This window comes from Ambystoma mexicanum, chromosome 1q (assembly GCF_040938575.1).
Source record: "Ambystoma mexicanum isolate Mex_15411 chromosome 1q, UKY_AmexF1_1, whole genome shotgun sequence".
In the NCBI taxonomy this organism is placed as follows: Eukaryota; Metazoa; Chordata; class Amphibia; order Caudata; family Ambystomatidae; genus Ambystoma; species Ambystoma mexicanum.
In genome coordinates this window covers 287,676,432-287,692,464 of record NC_090922.1, presented here as the reverse complement: position 1 = coordinate 287,692,464, position 16,033 = coordinate 287,676,432, and positions in this window count along the sequence as shown.

Sequence of the window (16,033 nt, the reverse complement as noted above, 5' to 3'; positions counted from 1 at the left end):
CCCTGTTCCCTTCCCATTTAGCCTTGTGGCGCGTTGAAACACAATTATGCTGTATAAAGTGCCTTACAAATGCTCAATAAAATAAAAATAATTTTTTTTTGATATAGTATAGTATTTTTAAACCTGCATAGCATTCGAAGTTTTATGATTACATATCTGTATAATAAATACATATCCTGCTGCATAAAATGCATTGTGTAAAATTACTGGAAAGGGTCGGAGAAACAAACCACTTTAAGGATATTAAACCTTCAATGTAGACACTGTCATTGTTTAATATTTACATTAATATACCTCTGTGACAAGACCAGAGAGGGAGGCCAACCAGGGTGAGAGCCAGAGCCATTCCTATTCCACAGAGGAAAGATATCAGCTGGGAGGGCCCCAGTTCCTGTCCTCTACCTAAGTGCGTATTTGTGCTTGGACAGTACCACTGTTAATCACTCCATACCGCTTCAAAAAGATGCTGTCTAGTTTGTTTCTTTGCATTTCAAGCCACACGTTGCATCAGCAGTTTGAGCGGTCTGCTCGCAGCATGACAACACATCAGATCCGGCAGACATCTCCTGTTACAAGAGTCTAAACGGAGAGACAGAAGGCCACTTAACATAGCAGCAAGAAACATAGACTGCTGCTGAAAGACTAAGCACAGGCAACCAGCACCTACACACGCTCACCCCTGATTTGACCGCAGAGCAGCTCGTTGACTTGAACTTAAAAGATACTTGTACACTTGCGGGTGAATTGGGCACTGCCTGGCTTCCCAACTAGAATGGAACCACTATTCAACATGGGCTGCCAGGACAACATGTGGCAGATCTGTGAGAAAACAAGGGGATGGGCTTAGACCACATTTCATACAATCTAATGTCTTCCACACCTCTCAGGTGTGGAAGACAGGACAAGATTGGCCTGGGGAAGAGAACCAATCAGAGAAAGAGGAGAAGAATAAAGCTGAGGACAGGAAGCAAGTAGTTGTAGGTCATTTGGGTGAGGCCATAGAAGGTGGAAGAGGTGGCAGAACAACAGAGCAGAAGGAAGAAGGACGGTGAACAGCAGTATAAGCGATTTTCAGTGAAAGTGAGTTATTGGTTGGTGAGGGGCTGTGGTCATTTTTGGTGAATGTGCATGGAAGGTGTCTGAATGAGAACAGAAGTGGAGAGTAGAGATGAAGTGAAAGATGATTGAGAGAGTGAAAGGAGGAGAGTAAGTAGAAGGACAGGTGGAGTAGGAGCAGTATGAGAGGGGAGTGCATAATGGAGTTGAGAGGGGAGTCTATGAGCAGAGAAGGAAATGTAGCATTGGAGTGGAGCGGAGAGAGTAGTAGTGGAGTGGAGAGGGAAGATTAGTAGCAGAGTGTAGAAGGGTGAGTAGCAGAAAAGAGAGTAGGAAAGAGTTCCATCAGAGGATGGAGGTAGGTGTTAGAAGAGATAGAGATATTGCAGGGACAGGGGGAGAGAGAGGAAAATGTGGGTAGAGTTGGAATGAGAAGAGTAGTGAGAAGGTGGAGTTACTGAGAAACACAGGGAGAAGAACATAAGGGAGTGAGAGGAGGAAGATAGAATGGGGCTAGTATGTCTGGAAGGCACAACCATATGATCCCTTCAGATTTAACCAAAACCAGAGGAGGTCACACTTAGTAAGTACTGGAGGGAGGACAGATACAGTGATCTTAGGCCATAACCACTAGAAAGGAAGGAATTCAAGAGTGGAGGTAATCGAGGGGTTTCCAACTTCAGGCCTTGAAGAACAGAAACATGTTTTATGTTCAGGAAACCCCTCATTTATAGTCATGAAGTAAATTTGGATACAATGATTCTAAATGTATGCCCATTTTTTCTCATGAATATTAATGAGTGCTTATTAGGAAAGATTTCATATTTGAATGTACTTTTCCCTCCATGTGTCAACCCCCAAACTTTTTGCTGCTGTTTTACACCCTGATCTAACCTTTGCCAGAGAAGCGCTGCCCTCAGCCGCACTCCTCTGGGCTTTCGCTCACTTCTTATGGGGAAACTAGCATACCCTTAAGACAGTCAGTACTGGGAGACTTTGTTTCCCTTAGTCCTTTCCTCATGTTGCAGCTTTTGTGCAACGTGTAACAAGAGTGCAATGTAACTTACTTTACCACACCCATGGGTCTCTAGTAATTCCAAAGGCCCTAGAAACTCTCGCTGTACTTACTACGAACTGTGCAGGTGTGTCACGGACAGGTCTGGTGGCAGCTATCGTTTATCTTATGTTTTGAACCCTTTTTTGCCATGTTATCATCCGCGCATACCGTGTTTGGCACGAATGGGTGGCCTGGCTCTAAAATGGCCATGCCACAAGGTTCTTTGTCCTGTCCTTTGACCATCTTGCCCCTTCACCTTCCCCAGGTTGAGCCGACCCGGGTCAGTCCTTATTTGGTCATGCACTTTCCCGCGAAACCCAAAGCTTTTGCGGGCTTCTGCATGCCTTGTGTATGTGCCTCCAGTATGTGGGCTGGGATGTCTGTTCCCAATACACATCCTGGGTGCCAGAGAGTCTGGAGTGTCCTGAATGTCTGTGACCACTGTGATCCGTGATTGGTCCACGTATGGAGTGAGTGTTTGTGAACAGATCTCCCATTCTCTCCATTTTGGCGCAAAGGGAACTTTGGATAAGAGGAGGCCGAAAACACCACTACCATGTCAATCTCCTGAGTTCACATGAACAAAGGATAAGGAGCCAAGTATCCTGCAACAAGAAGCTGAGTCGAGGAACCGCTGGTGACCCGCTGGAAGGTTTGGTACCCTGAGCCCGCCGTCGTCCTGCAAGACCCCTCTGCATCTGATCGTGCTAGAAGGTCTGCAAAGGCGCTTCGACCCATTGGAATAGTGGGACCAACTATTCTCGGCACCTTCATCAAACCCTGCAAGTAAGCCTCTTCGGAAGTGTCCCTGGGCCAACCAGTGGGCTGACCAGTTTACGGAGGATGTTTGTTCTGTCATCGCTGCAGTTTCGAGGAAGCCCTTGAAACTTGGTATACTGCTTGCTCTGTGTCCACGGCACACTCACACCGAATTTCGTACACTTGGCATTCCCAGGTCTGAAGTGAGATGAGTGCGCCCGGACCGGAGTAAACACGGTTACCGTGTTGCCCTGCTGTGGCAATGACCTGTGCAAGTTCGCTGCACTTGTGACCCTCTTGACCCTGAAACCTGCTACCACGGAAACTACAGTGTCGAGACATCCCGATTGTTGCATTCGAACCTGCTAGCGAAGTGGACTGAACTGGCGAAGTCTGGGTCTGCCTGCGTCGGGGACCGGTGAGTAGTCCATACCCCAACCGGTGGCCCCTAGCGCAGGAGCCCATTTCTTTTCTATCGCTGTTGCGAAATAGCGACTCTATCCCGCACTCTCAACCTGCCTCTGCCCGCAAGTGGAGGTCCTGCTTGAATAGTGGGGACTTGATCTTCATCGACCGCATCCACATTCCTGAGCTGCTAGTGACCCTTGAAGAGACCCTATTTTGTCCAGTGGCACAAGCGTGTGCATGTACTATTGAGCATAAGGCTCCTCTCTTCGTAGGGCTTGGACTGCCTCTTAGTTAGGTGTATTCTTGATGTGGAACTGGGTCTAAAGATCACTTGCACTGCTTGTTTTCCTCACCATCTAGGTGGTCTACATATTTCGTGCTTCTTAATCCGTTAGACCCCTGTGGTCTTGTATATATATCGTGTTGATTGTGATGTGTTGGTTTACTTCAGTATTGTTGTGACTCTTTGCTGTGGTCTATGTTAGAAATGCCTTGTAATAAATGTGTCTATATTTTTAATATAACACCTGTCTGGAGTAATTTGTAAGTGTCCTTGCTTTGTGTGCTCATTGAGGTCTTTCAGTCACCCTCATCCCTCTTGAGACTTAGTCTTGACTGCCCACCATAGCTACCCTGATTGGTCTGGCTTGTCCAGAGGTTACCCTGTTCCAAGAAACTAGGTTGGCCTTCTGAACCTGTGCTCCTCCAGGTCAGAGTTCAGAAATCCATCTTAACAGTACTTTCCTGAAAACCTGCCATGTTTCAGGCCCTTGGGGCCTGGACTTGGGAGTAGGGATGCCTGGGAAAGGGAGCAACTTGCTTTCTCTGGGCAAGAGAGAGAAGGGCAGTTTTTACGCCCCCTCTCAAGATGCTTAAAAATTCCTTTACATTGGGGCTCATGGAAAGGGCAGAGGGGTCCTTCAATCCGCACAGCATGCACTTATGCTGGTGGGTACTACTATGGTATGTGTCGGTGACTTATTTGGGGCATGGTGGATATTATATTTGCATTCATGTAAGCTATTCCTCGTGTTGTAGTGAAAAGTTATGATGCTAATCCTGAGGGCAAGTCCTGTTAATTTCACTTAGATAAGGAGAACAATCGGATGCACTGTATGTTCTTTTGCCCAATCAATGTTTTTCTTAGGCAGAGACTGTTCATTCCCGTGCTTCAATGCATTTGTTTTATACAGTGCTGCCCTACTTTGATCTATCTTTAGTAGCTTTTCCTTCTAAAATAAAAACGTTTTATTGATCCTAATGTTTGCTATTTTATATATTTATGTTTAATTTGCATTTCTAGATGCTCTATTCAGAATCAATTGAAACTGAATGTGGATCTATAAAAGACAGAGTAGGTGGTTATTTACGGGTGCTAGTAGCTAATGGGGAATGTAGATGATGTTGTTCTTGCTTTATACATCAAGAAGATTTTGAAAACAGAGAAAAGGAAGGAAAGCAAGATGACAGGGCAGAAAAACATGAAAGTATTCATTGAGGTGATTTTCTTGATAGGAACAGAGGAACAGCTGGCTAAGATACCTCAGGCTTATACGCACTGGCTGCAGAGATCAATGGGAAGCTTGGGATCACGTTTTCAAAACACAGTGGTGCCAAATCAGCCTTTTATCATACAGAGGTGGTTGCAATGAGTATTATGCAGTTAGTAATAGTAACAGCAATGGTCCTGTGGGAGGAACGGCCTCATTGTCCACCCGTTGTCTTGTTGGAGTGGTATGCAATTGAGTGTGCAATGATGCTCAGCTGCTGGCTGACTAGATTGGTTTGAATGTTTGCTTGGTGTACAGCTTTTACAGAGGACGAGATAGCCACAGTAGCAATGGCCTTAGACAGGATATATTCTATGGATGTCTGTAGAGCAGGCTTGAGTGCTGATCTGTGGGTGCCCTAAGAGTGTGAGGGGACAGAGTGTCACTTAAAAGCAAAAGAAGATTGTTGTCCGCAGACTCATTTCCACAAAAAGGTGGAGAAAGGATGTAAGGGGAACAGCTGTGCAAGTGTGGACAGCATTAATCCCTGCTTGTTTGGGGAGAGGAGCATGGCCATGGAGCAAGAACATATGCAGGAAGAGGATGTGGAATGTGAGGGAGACGACACCAATGTGTCCCCATGGAAAGAAATCGTACAACGCATTCCAAAAAGAGGGTGTGGGGGGGGACTGAATGATAGGCTTTCAAAATAACAGAGCAGAAGGTGTAGTCTGTTAGAAACATTAGGGGTAAGAGCACACAAATGAAATGTTCATGGTAGCAAGTGGTAGGTCACCGTTTGTGAGGCAGCGAATAGGACTAAATTGGCCATGGAGAAGCAGACAGAGGGTTTAGGAGGGGCAGGTAATGCAATAGTCACAGCTATAAAAGGGGGGAGAGAGACAGAGTTGGAAAAAGTATTTAAGAAGAATGTTAAGCTGTAATATATTGGAGTTGTGAAGCCGTTAAGGGCCCACTTGATGGCGGTTACTAAGGGCTGAATCTGGTCAGGAGAGTTTGTTGGGGTATTCAGTTTGTTACATGGCGAATTTAGATGTAAGGGGGAACCGAAATAGGAGAGGAAATTGACAAGGAGGCATCAAGCATTGATAACTGGATGTTGAGTTTTCTTAAATATGCCAGCATACATTGCAAAACATTCCAGGAGCGGACCATGACATTGATCTGATGCATGGACAAGATAAGGAAATCTCAAGTGAACTTCATTCTGATGAAGAGCCCAGATCAAGGACCGAGGAAAGTCAATTGATGACTGGTGGAGTATTTCACACAAATTTGTGGTTGCAGTGGATGGTGGGAAGGCAGCCAATGGTGGGTATCTATGTAGGAAGAGGACTTATTCTCTCACACAGTTTCCAGGTCATCTAACTCAGAAGGGGTGGGAGACTGATACATTGTGACTCATGTGGGAAACCTGAGGGTATTCCCACTCCTGCTCCCCTTGGATCCTCTGCACAGGTGGCCAGGGAAAGGCCATCGCTCTTGGATCATGACCCTGGGGGTGGAGAAACAAGGGAGATCACCTGAGTGCAGGGTCCTTGAGGATTAGGAGTGGGGTACCCTCAGGTGAGACATGGTATCCCCTTTTCCTCTTGACAACCTAACCCTTCCCCGACATTTGTGGGCTATTATAAGTTAGTTCCCCTCATTTACCCACATATAGTACTGACGCAAGGAAGAGGAGACTGAGTGTAATGATCAACACACACTGTCACCTCTCTAGCACTGGGTCGAAAAAGAGGCAACTCAGAGCTATGAAGACTGCACTCTTTCACCACTCTAGCACTGGGACGAGAAAGATGCCTGCTAAGAACTGTGAGGGTCGGGCATGCCCCTAGGATTGTGGTCAGCCAGGGATTATTTAACATCCATACCTGCAACCTGTCAAGGGGCTGCAGGTGTATAAAATGAGACCAGCCTGGCAGGGATAAAGAGCAACAGGGTGAGCAACAGCGAGACCTGTGTGTCAAGGAGCAGCAAGAGACCCTGACAAAGAGGTAATGATATGATATGATATGGCATTTATAACGCGCCCATACACAAGTGTATCAGGGCGTGATGAGGCAAGGGAAGGGGAACAGTGGGAAACAGACAATGATCCTACTAGGCCAGGTGTCATTCAGATCGTGCAAGTGCATGGTTAGGGAGAAAGGGCAAGTGCCTGGGGGAAGGGAAAGGGGGAAAGTGCAGTGCAAGGGATAGAAGAATACATAAGATAATAAAAACGGCCAAATGGTGGCAAGTGCAGGGTAAGAGCAGAATAAGTGCTGGTAGGGGACTGTAGGGATACAGAAAACAGTCCCCAGGTGCGATGGGTTTGCCAGGGGGGCAGGGCAAGTGTGCAAAAAGTGGGGCCTGGCCTGGACCCAAGATCAGAAAGGGTGGCCAGGTAACCAGTGCAGTTTCAGCCAGGAATATAGGCAAGGGAGAGAGGCAGAGAAAGCAGAAGCAAAGAGGAAGGTTTTCAGGTGTTTCCGGAACCGGAGATGGTTCTCCTCAAGTTTCAGGGAGGCAGGAAGGCTGTTCCAGAGGGAGGCCTGGAGAAGCAACTGACCCTGAGGGAGTTAGAGGCAAATGAGCAAAGGTATCCGTGGTGGGACCGGAGACAGAGACATCAATGGTGGCACCAGTTGGGAGGTCGTTCTTTCCTTCTCCTTGACCTCCAGGGTCATCATAAATGTCTATCGAAATGGTACCATCTTGGTACAAGGGCATCAACCCCACCGCTTTCTTTTTCATATGCTCCTCCTTTGCCTTCTCACATATCTACCTTCCTCCTCACTGGCTCCCTTGCCAACTGCACCTACTGCTTCCCTGGCTCCCTTGCCTGCTAGGCACACCTTGGCTACCTTGCCTCCACCTGGTCACACTGCCAATTTTACTATAACTCTTTTGACATCTTCTACTATCCTGGCTCCCTTGCCCACACTATCTTCACAGACAACCTTTTCTGTATCTCCCATGCTGGTGCCCTTGCCACCCACTGCCGACGCATCTCTGGCTCTCTTGCTCCTGTGGCCCCTCCTTCACTGGCCACTCCTTCACTGGCTCCCTTGCCATATACCACTGTCCCGGCTCCCTCCCTTGCCTGCACTCCCTTCGGCCCCTCTGCCTTATCTTGCCTCTATGTCTCAGGCACCCATTCTGCTTACGTGGGGGACCTCTGTCTCCTGCTCCTCCCCTGTAAGTCTTTCACAAATGGCAATCTGCTCCACATTGCCACGCTGAATTCTTGCTCCATAGTCAAGCACTCCTCCGACATCTGCCACCGGGTGGGCTGACAACTGCACCTAGACCAGTGAGCCCTGAATGGTGAAAAATAAGAACACTGTGAAACAGCCCAATGGAACCACTGCAGATGAACGACACTTGTCTTGAGAACAGAGTCTCAAGACCCCTTTTGTTTTTAACTGTGTTACTTGAAACCTGGGAAAGGGTACATTTAATAAACATCTTTTGTTGGAACTTTATGTCTTTTGTCTGTGTCTTAGTTCATGATGCCTTCACACACAGGACAACATAATTCATTAATATTACATAATTACGTAATTCATACATACAATGACAACCATACATTCATAATATGCTTTGCCACAGGTGGGCATGGACATTGCTGGTCATACAACAAGGGGACATGTGTCCAGGAAGCCCCAACTGGTGCAGTGTTATAGGCAAGGAGGGAACAGTGGGGAAGAGGATGTAGTAAAAACAGAGGGATGTTGAGAAAGGTCTTGTACAATGGATAGGGAATTTAAATTAAAGGATTGGCTGGACCACTACCAAGACTAAGAAAGGGGAGCTGGCAAACATTTAAGTGAGGATTTCAAAGAACATCCATATATGATATGACATGATAAGTCACTTATAACGTGCCTGTACGCAAGTGTTCTGGGAGCGACAAGACAAGGAAGGGAAGACAAAAGGAGGACAGAACAATGAACTTACTAGGCCTTGTATGATTCTGATCGCGCAAGTGCTGAAGGAGGCGGGAGGGGGAGAAGTGCTGGGGGGAGTGCAAGGGAACTTGGAAGTGCTGCCAGGAGGTGGCTCATAAGTGCAGAGAGTCAGGGGACTGTAGGGTTGCAGATACAGTCCCTAAGTGTTTGGGAAGCCCGGAGGCAGTGCAAACGCAACTGGAAGTGCAGGTGGCTGGACTCGTAGGTTCAGTGGGTGGCCAGGTAACCAGTAAACGGGGGTCAAATGGCCGGGAGAGGGAACGACAAAGAGGCTGTCGGTGAGGCTCTGTCTGGAGGAAGCACTGATGTAGTTAACAGTTCATGATGCCTTCACACACAGGACAACATAATTCATTAATATTACATAATTACGTAATTCATACATACAATGACAACCATACATTCATAATATGCTTTGCCACAGGTGGGCATGGACATTGCTGGTCATACAACAAGGGGACATGTGTCCAGGAAGCCCCAACTGGTGCAGTGTTATAGGCAAGGAGGGAACAGTGGGGAAGAGGATGTAGTAAAAACAGAGGGATGTTGAGAAAGGTCTTGTACAATGGATAGGGAATTTAAATTAAAGGATTGGCTGGACCACTACCAAGACTAAGAAAGGGGAGCTGGCAAACATTTAAGTGAGGATTTCAAAGAACATCCATATATGATATGACATGATAAGTCACTTATAACGTGCCTGTACGCAAGTGTTCTGGGAGCGACAAGACAAGGAAGGGAAGACAAAAGGAGGACAGAACAATGAACTTACTAGGCCTTGTATGATTCTGATCGCGCAAGTGCTGAAGGAGGCGGGAGGGGGAGAAGTGCTGGGGGGAGTGCAAGGGAACTTGGAAGTGCTGCCAGGAGGTGGCTCATAAGTGCAGAGAGTCAGGGGACTGTAGGGTTGCAGATACAGTCCCTAAGTGTTTGGGAAGCCCGGAGGCAGTGCAAACGCAACTGGAAGTGCAGGTGGCTGGACTCGTAGGTTCAGTGGGTGGCCAGGTAACCAGTAAACGGGGGTCAAATGGCCGGGAGAGGGAACGACAAAGAGGCTGTCGGTGAGGCTCTGTCTGGAGGAAGCACTGATGTAGTTATCAGGGATAGGGAGGCCTGTTTTGGATAGCAGGATGTCCCTTTTGAGCTTCTTCCTACCAGACTTAGTCATAGGGATAGGATAGTTGATAGAATAGCAGTTAAAGGGTGCGGGTGGAGAGTAAGGAGGCATCCCATGCAGGAGGGGGGTTACACACTGTTGCAGACAGGAGTGAGGCACACAGGGAATCACACACAGTAGAGGGGGCAACACATAAGTACACCACAGAACAAGAACACTGGAACCTTGTGGAGTCCTAGCGAGAGTGGAGAAAGCAGTGCAGGCAACAGATGTACACAACAATGGTACTCAAGGGTGTTATAATGCAATTAGAATACAAAGCAAAGTAACAATGCAATGGTAACCCTACAAAAACTAAATACACAAACTACTGGTGATCCATGGAAACCTGGAAGTAAGAGGAAAGGCAAGCAATGCAATGGAATTACAATACAATAGTCACATAACGAAAGGACATGGAATGCAGAGACACAAGCAGGGAACAAAATGCTGGTTGCGTATCAAGGGAGCCTGAAGAGGAAGGAGAGGAGGGAAGCGGGCCCGGTTGCACGGCGAGAAACACAGAGAAGGATGTGCAAGGCTGCGGGAGCAGGCCAAGTTACCTGGGGAGCTACACAGAGAGGGATGTGCTAGGCCAGGGGAGCAGGGGCAGCTGTGTGGGAAGCAATGCTGTGAGAGATGTGCAAGACCGAGAGAGCCTGGACAAGTTATGTGGGGAGCCATGCAGAGAGGGATGTGCTAGGCCAGGGGAGCAGGTGCAGTTGAGTGGGGGGCAAAATAGAGAAGGCTGTGCTAGGTCAGGTGAGCCGGGTCAGTTGTGTGGGGAGCAACATAGAGAAGAATGAGCTAGATCAGGTGAGCAGGAGCAGTTGCGTGGGGAGCAATGCAGAGAGGGATGTGTTAGGCCAGGGGAGTGGGGGCTGTTGTGTGCGAAGCAATGCTGTGACGGATACGATAGGTTGGGTGAGCGGGGAACGGCTGTGTGGTGATGCATGTGACGTGAAGATGGGGGAGCTTGGCCTAAGTTGCGAGGGAACGCACATGGCATGAAGACGGGGGAGCTGGGCCCAAGTTTCGAGGGAACGCATGTGGCACGAAGACAGGGAGAACAGCCAAGTAGACAAAAAGCTGAAAAAAGGAGTGTCACAGTAGAGGATAGCTTGGCCATTGTTAATGGTACTGACAACGTTGCTAATGATTTAACCAATAGGGATAGTGCTCAAGAGGAAACAGAGGAATTCTGGTTGATTTGTGAACTTTTATAGCCTGAACAGGAGTACATAAATGAATGGTTTATAGTCATAATGTCGAAAAAAAATGTCGACAGACAAAAATGTCAAAAAAAAATGTCGAAAATAATAATGTCGACATCCTGTACTTATAATGTAAAAAGTCATTTTTTCGAGAAAAAAAATGTCGACATTTTTTTTTTTGACATTATGACTATAAACCCTTAAAACTATCAACACCTCACCCAACACCCCCCTCCCACCCCCCCCACACCCCTCAACCACCCTTTCACCCCTCATACTCAACACATACCAATTATTTATTTATTTATTTATTTAGTTATTCAATAAATAAATAACCTAAAAAAGGATCATATACTATGGGGCGGGTTCCCCCCCAACCCCCCCTCACCCAACACCCCCCTGCCACCCCCCCACACCCCCCCAACCACCCTTTCACCCCTCATACTCAACACATACCAATTATTTATTTATTTATTTATTTATTCAATAATTAAATAAATACAAATTGTATTTACTATGGGGGGGTCCCCCCCCCAACCCCCCCTCACCCAACACCCCCCTGCCACCCCCCCCAGACCCCCCCAACCACCCCTCATACTCAACACATCATATATATATATATTTATTTATTTATGCATACACTAAATTAAATTTCGAAAAAATATCGAAAAATGTCGACATTTTTGTTTGTCGACATTATTGTTTTTCGACATTAATTTGTCGACATTTTGACTGTCGACATTATTGATGTCGACATTATGACTGCACACCAAATGAATACAAAGAACACCGTTATTGGTCAAAGTCCTATTCAATTGTGATTCAAGATGGAATTGGGCTAGTGAGATAATGTGGGAAAGGGGCTGAGAACTGCTGCCAGTACAACCAGACGATTTCCCAATGTTGTGTTTATTATTGTGATATAGTTTAAAATCAAACCTCACACACAAAATATAAAAGAAAAAAGGAAAAAGAAATTGGTTAATTTGCTATCAGTGAAACCTGGATTTCTCCAACTGGCACTGCCACTCTGGCACACCTCCACTGTAAAAGCAAGAAAAAATATAAAGGCTGAGTACCACAAAAGAAAATACACCAAACACAGGCTTATAAAGATTCATAGATCTTATTCTACTGTGCAGTTACAAAGAAACACTTTCAGATAGCTATCTGGCCCTCAGTACATCACAGTGAGTACCAGCCCTTCAGTGTGAGGAGTGAGAGGTACTGGACATCTGGACATTCTTACATTTATAGAATTTCAGTAATAATGTCCAGCCCCTCTGCAAGTTAATAATCTGTGGTCTAGAGTTTGTGCCGAGTTTACTTCTGGCTTATACAACAATATGCACACGGTTTACATTTGGTTTACATTCAAACATGTTACAATGGCAAAGTGTATTCCCAGATTTAGCAGTAAGCCTTAGCACATATCCCTTCACAATGCAGTTCAGCTAGTGTCACCGCTAGATATTTGCTGTATATTGTCTTCGATGTATGTTCGTGGATGAGGCTTATTGGTGCAGACAATACTAAAACCACAAGTCATGTATGGGACAAGGTCTCTTTACTCAGTCTAACCATTAACTTAGTGTAAAGGTCGGGAAGGCTCAGTTGTAAGTTGGAAACACATTCCACCATTTTAGAACACAGAGTTACATATGAACAGAAATCAAAATGGCGGATGATCCTAAAATGGCAGCGAAGTCGATCCAAAATCAGAACTTTTGAAACGCGGTTTTCTTTGCAGATCGACTGGGCTTAGCCCAATATATATGACAAAGGAGGCACAATATGATTTCCCGTTTAACAACACGACTCCAAACTATCCTTCATTTACCCTCATCGACAGACTGGCAGAGGTTGATGCGTCAGACACCTACTCTCTTCCAGCCTCAATGGCTCACAAATCTCCAATGCCACATCCTCTCCTACCTCTTTTGAATTCACCATCTCTGCTATTTCTCTCCCTCACTCTGCTCACATCCCCTCCATCTATCACCCTCCAGGTCCCAGTGGACATCCCAGTGGATCATCATTCTTTGATGATCTTCGGCAACTCTTTCATTCTCTTTCCACTAAACATCACCTCATTCTCATAGGTGATTTTAACCTTCCCTCCCAACCACTTCCCATTAATCTGAGCTTCAGAATTTTGTTGTGACCACACACTCCACTCTATCCATAATCTACCTACCCCTACAGTGGGTATCTCTTTGGCTCTCTTATTCATCTCCAACTCTCTCTCAGCCACTAATATTACTGTCACAGTATCCATATCTGATCACTCAATTGTTTCCACCACCATCTCCTTTCCACCCTCTCTGCTTTCCTCACCACTTGCTTCACCCACTACTAAAAGGAAATGTAAATGTTCTGCTGTTCCCCCCTTTCTCTCCGACCTACAGTTCTCACTCTCCTTCACACCTAATGTCTCTTCCACTAACACTGCCTTCTCCAGTTTCCAATGCCTACCATATGACTCATTCTCCTCTCACTTCCCACTGCTTACGTTCAGCCCTAAGTCTCAGCATCTTCAACCATGGGTCTTGCCATTTATCTCGATCTCTCTGCACAGACATGCATCGGATGCTGAGCAATTGGAGGCATACCTACTTGCACGTGGACCTGCAATGAATCCTCTCGGCTCTTAACTCTCTGAAGTCCACTCTTGATAGAGCAAAAAGGAAATTCTACCTAACCCTCATTGACTCTCACTCCAACCATCCTCACTGGGTACAGGGCACCCTAAACTCACTCCTCACTCACTCTTTGATTATCAACTCCACTTTTCACAGCTAATTACCTAGCTCAATACATTACTGCACACATTTCCAGAATTAGAGACTCTCTCCTGACCTTCCTCACTCTCCCTCCTCCTACATATTATACTCTGCCTACTCTACCATCATCTCTCCCTCTATCTCCCACTTTAGTCACAATAATACCGACAAAGTGCTATGTCTATGGATGAAGGCTAACCCCTCTTGTGCCCCATCAGACTCTGTTCCTCCTCAGCTAGTCAGGCCTCGTGCCCCCTTAGAACTCTTCAACCAGTCCTTCGACTCTGCTTTCTTTCCCTCTGTTTCAAAACAGCCACAGTCATCCCAATCCTAATAGAACAAGGGGCTGACCCGAACATCCCCCCTGTGTCTCTAGGGTTATATTCAACCGTTTTACCAATTTCTTGGACATCCACAACCTTCGAGACCCCCTCATCTCTTCTTTTGGGTTCTCCTACCATCTCTTCCCGGATGACACCCAAATCTCCTTCTCTTTTCATGAACCTTGCTCTGATCTCTCTATCAACATTTTAAACTGTCTCTCTGGCATTAAATATTGGATGCCATGGCACTCTCTGATGCTAAACTCTACCAAAACAATGGTGCCCTTTTTCCCTGCCAAAAGCTCTTTCTCATATCTTCCTCTACCTATCCAGATCCCACCTGACACTCTCACCTACTGCTCTTCAGCTAGAAACCTCAGCATCATCTATGACCCTTCTCATACTTTGTCTACTTTCATCTCCAAAAGGGGAACAGCAGCTTGCCTCAACCTCCTAAATATTAGGAGAATCAGGCACCTCCTTCCTTTCAACACTGCCAAGCATCTCTTAAACACTCTTGTCTTCTCTAAATTGGACTTCTGTGCCAGCACCCTCTTTGGTCTCCCCAACTATGCTTTCAATCCTCTCGACATGATCATTAACTTCACTACCAGGGCTATCTTTGAACTCTCTCACTTCACACTACTTCCTTGTACCTCACCAAGATGGATGGCTAACAATGAACAACAGGGTCAGATTTAAATGTCTTCTCCTGGTTCACACATCTGTCCATGGTAAGCCACCACTGTATCTATCCTCCTCTATCCAACTCTACAAGTATTCACACAATCTCCACTCTGCCTCCTTGACTACCCTTGTGGCTCCTCGCCCTCCTTGTTCTTACTCTTGCATTCTCAGTTCTTGCTCTGCTTGCATTGAATTCTCTTCCCCCTGACATCCGAGAAACAGTGCACATGGATTTGTTCAAACCCAACTAAAAGCCTACCTCCTCGCCTCTGAGTTACCCACTTAATCTACCTCTTATCTGCCTTCTAGCTAACATTTAACATTTTTCCCTCACCTCTAACCTGCCTCTTCCCCTTACTTTCTCTGCATCTACTTCAGCACTTGACCCATTATGGTCACATCCCAAGCACAGCTGGCTGTACTGCCTACCTGCACTTAAAAATGTGCAATGTTGGTTGTCCTTAATCCATGTATGTACACTTATGTATTGTCACCAGAGACTATTCCATTTCGTCCCTTCTACAACCTGGTCAGAATGTCGCTCAAACTCAGGTCATTGCAAGAAACTCACGGCTTTCCATCAAATCCGATCTCTTATCTATTGCATGTTCTTGTGTGATCAAAAGAGCATTGTTCCTGCTGTATAAATAAATAAATAAATATATCGATATTTCATTATCTACTTGAATACTTAATATGTTTCATAATCTCTCTTCATTACTTTAATCGAAATACATCTTACAGTAGTTGCAAAAGTAAAATACAATAACAATTTCATAAAACGCAAGCTCCACAAGAGCGCAGTGTGATAAAATAATTTGTAAAAAGTAGAAAACATGATTAGATATAATATCAATGTTCAGATATGAACGGAGTAATACAAAACAAGAGCATTATATCGATGGTGGGAGTATTCTTTTTCCATTCCGATATCTAGGCTGATGTATCATCTGTTTTAAAATGCCTATATAATCTGGGCTATGAGCATGTCTTACTGATTGCTCTCAGCAAGGGTTTTCCTTGAAACACATCCTCTAGCAATATACATACTTGTCCTAACAATAACTACTTCTGTGTGGGTAGACTAGATTGCATCATTTATCGTCCATACATTTCTCACTCC